Source organism: Corvus brachyrhynchos, unplaced genomic scaffold (assembly GCF_000691975.1).
Source record: "Corvus brachyrhynchos isolate BGI_N302 unplaced genomic scaffold, ASM69197v1 scaffold3, whole genome shotgun sequence".
Lineage (NCBI taxonomy): Eukaryota > Metazoa > Chordata > Aves > Passeriformes > Corvidae > Corvus > Corvus brachyrhynchos.
The window spans coordinates 253,526-257,226 of NW_008237619.1; the positions used below are offsets into that span (position 1 = coordinate 253,526).

At 45.0% G+C, this 3,701-nt stretch overlaps 1 pseudogene; it reads left to right on the forward strand.

Annotated features, from left to right (window-relative positions):
- The window catches only part of LOC108446104, a 2,373-nt pseudogene extending 1,673 nt beyond the window's left edge, over window positions 1–700 (forward strand).
- Window positions 701–3,701: the final 3,001 nt, after the last annotated feature.

Sequence of the window (3,701 nt, forward strand, 5' to 3'; positions counted from 1 at the left end):
GATGCTGGAAAGAAGCCCCGACGAGCAGCTGCGACGTGGCAGGTTCAAGGATAATGGTGCCATCAGATACTAGAGGCTGAACCTGGAGACTTTTGCAGACCCTGAATTAGCTGCAGTGGTCTGGGCATTCAAGCGATGGTTGTCTGTTAAGCTCAATGTAGTAACAGACTCATTATATGTTGCTGGCATCGTGGAACGGATAGAGGATGCTAGGATCAAAGACATAAACAACAGACACCTGTTTGAACTGTGCCAGCTCCAAGCAGCTATTGGTCAGAGATCGTGTGCCTATGCTATAATACATGTCAGGAGTCATCTATGGACGGAGGGCTTGGGCGAAGGGAATGCCTATGCAGATCAGTTAGTCTCTGTGATAGTGCCATTGAATGAATTTGCAAAGGCACGGGAAGCCCATAACACATTCCATCAGAATGCCAGAGGTCTTCATAGGCAATTTGACATCACCATGGAAGAAGCCAAAGGAATAGTACGGGCATGTCCTACATGCAGTCATCATGGCCCGGGTCTCGGTGTCGGGGTTAATTCCCGAAGCTTAGGCCCGAATGAACTATGGCAAATGGATGTGACCCATGTTCCTGAGTTTGGTAGACTGAAATATGTGCATGTTACCATAGACACTTGCAGCAAATTTATATGGGCATCAGCACAGACAGGTGAAAAGGCCCTTCATGTAATATGACACCTGACCAGCTGTTTTGCCATGATGGGTGTACCAGAGCAGATCAAGACAGACAACGGTCCTGCCTACATTAGCGAGCGGCTGCGAAAGTTTTGTCAGCGGTGGGGTATGCGGCACGTCACTGGAATCCCTTATGTACCCACAGGGCAGGCTATTGTGGAGCGTGCTAATCAGACACTGAAGTTATATTTAGCTAAGTTCAAGAACATTTCAGATGTGCAAGAAAAATTAGCAAAAGCCTTGTATCTATTAAATTACTTGTGTTTATTTGGGGATAGTGACACTGCCCCTGCCTATCTTCACAGTGGTATTGCAGAAGCAAAAAGGAAAGTAACAAAGCCTTTTAATGTGATGTATAGGCACCCAGCTACAGGGATCTGGCAGGGGCCCGCTGAGGTTCGATATTCAGGCAGGGGGTACATGTGTGTGCTTACCCCAGCAGGACCTCTGTGGGTACCCAGCCGCTGGACCCGTGCTGCGGTGTGTGCTTACCCCAGCAGGACCTCTGTGGGTACCCAGCCGCTGGACTCGTGCTGTGACAGAGCCTGCAGTGAACAGCACCGACCCTGTATCCAGAAGTGCATCCACGTGAGGAGGAAAGGCTGAAAAGGGCTGTTGTGCCCTCTGTATATAGACTGCAAACCTGACTTGGAATAAGGGCTCACCTTATGTCAAGAACTGCTTTAACTGTGGTTTTGTGAACTGTAGAACTTGGGTTAAAATACTTTGTGATTGTTGTAATAAGAGAATTTGGGTATAACACCAAACATAGAAGTAAGGTGAAAAAATTGTTTTTTGACTGTCTCGAAACAAAAGCATTAGCAGGGATTTTCAATCAGCTGTCTGCCCATTTAGATCAAGTGAAAGCAGTCAATTTAACTAGCATTTATGTTTTTACCTAGTATTTTAGCAGCCAGGGCTTACGCTATGATGCTTAAACTTGCTTGCTGGGAGAGGGATAAGTTTAATATAACTTTGCAAATGCTTAATAAGTTAAGTGTGTGTTATTAGTGTTAGACATATAAGATTATAAGATTAAGCAGCCATTGATTTTCTGCCATTAACTCACAGCCACGACTGTAGAAGGTTCCAAGGTATGTGCTGTATAAATCTTTCTAACCACTTTTTCCTACTTCACAAGCAGATAAGTGAGTTACTTCAATTAACTGTGCAATTACAGAAAAAAGAAGACGGTCTCAACTTAGAGGGATGGTTAAAGTTATTACATTTAAAATCATGGCTAGTTTTATTTGTGTAGCATTTGATTACTGTAGGACTAGTAATGTTACTAATAATAGTGTGTTCACCTTGCCTTCCAATGCTTGCAAAAGATAATATACAGAGTCATTACCTCTGTGACCGATCAAGTATTGCTTGTACAAAAAGAAAAAGGGGGAATTGTTGCAATGATTAAAGGACCAGGGGCATGGATCATTGATAGAATTATGGGATCAATAGAAGGACTGTACAAGCAATAGGCCTAGAAGCAAAAGGCCTGTGTGTGAGAAACTGCCTGCATGAGAAAGCACGGGTGTGAGAAACAAGCCTGGGAATAAAGAGGGAGTTTTGAAACGATGCAGCTGTCCTGATAAGATGTACTGACCAGGAAGCTTGCCAATGTAAGTCCAATTATGTAGAAGTAGAAATGTGCTTTGATAAGCTTTAAGCCACTTAGGAGTTAACAAGCTGGTATACTATATAAGTGGTTTTGGATTGCTAATAAAGCAGAGTTTGCGCTTATCAACCACATTGGTTTTGGACTGCATTCCTCCCCCCGTCGGGATCCCCAGGCTCTCGGCCCTTTACAATTCCAACAGAGAGTGAACCTCGTTTTTCACAATTGGGGGCCTTGCCCAGGATCTACACCTCTTCTCTGAAAAGCGTGAGAGGATTCAAAAAGCGAGAGTAAGGCGCCCCCCGCCCACTTTGGGGCAGGGTCCATGCTTAGCATCCTCTGGCGCGGTTTGGTGGCAGCAGGGCGACACCCGGAGGACAAGAAAGACACAAAAATAAAGCAAATGAAAGAGAGCACTCTCGAAAACTCCATGGACACTGGAAAAGAAACAGGACTGGTAAGGATTGTCCAAACACAAAGGGGGGGGTTACGGGAGGCTTGGACTGCATCTCTCCCCCCGCTGGGATTCCTGGGCTCTCGTCCTTTTACAATTCCAACAGGGTAGCACAGGTAAACCAGGGCACCCATGGAGGGTAACAAAGGTAAAGCCGAGAAAGGGTCTCGGCAAAAGGGATGATGATCCTGAAATACCCCTGGAGAGTCCCTTGAGGAGAATGTTGAGGTTTTGGGATTATTTATGCATTCCTCCAGGGGTAACTAAGGAGATAATGGTAAAATATTGTTATTTTGTGCAGCTAGATTTGCCAAGGGGACTTAAATGGCCACCTTATAGAATAGATAGACCTTGTTTGTGTCTGAGTATGTGGGTGTTGAAAAGGAATGTGGAAAAACATGGTTAAGGCAAGCAACAGGAGGAATCTATGTGATTAAAAAGAAAAAGGAAGATGAAAAAGGGGAGGAAGAAAAAAAATAGTGAGGATTGGAATGTTTTCCAGCACGTTCCCCCATCTTATTCTCCAATTCTGCCAGCTGATTCAGGGCCAACTAACACTGCTTCTGTTGGCCCCCCTTGAGGATAGTGATGGCAAAGGGGAAGGAGGACAGGATATCATATCCCCCTCTAGGACTAGTAGGGGGTTCCAATACAAGACATCAGGAGCCTCTAAGACCCAAGAGGCAGGGGTCCATCAGATGCCTCTACGCCAGGTTCCCTGGGGGGGCCAGGGTGGGGGATTTGGGTTTGTAATTGTACCACTTACTATTCGGGATATAAAAGGGCTGAAAAAGGAATTACTCCCATATTTGGATGATCCCATAGGGGTGGGGGAAAAGACAGATGAATATTTGGGAAATGCAGATTATATGTGGAAGAACTGGGATTTTCTTTTAGGGATTTTGTTTAGGTCATCAGAGAAGAAAATTATT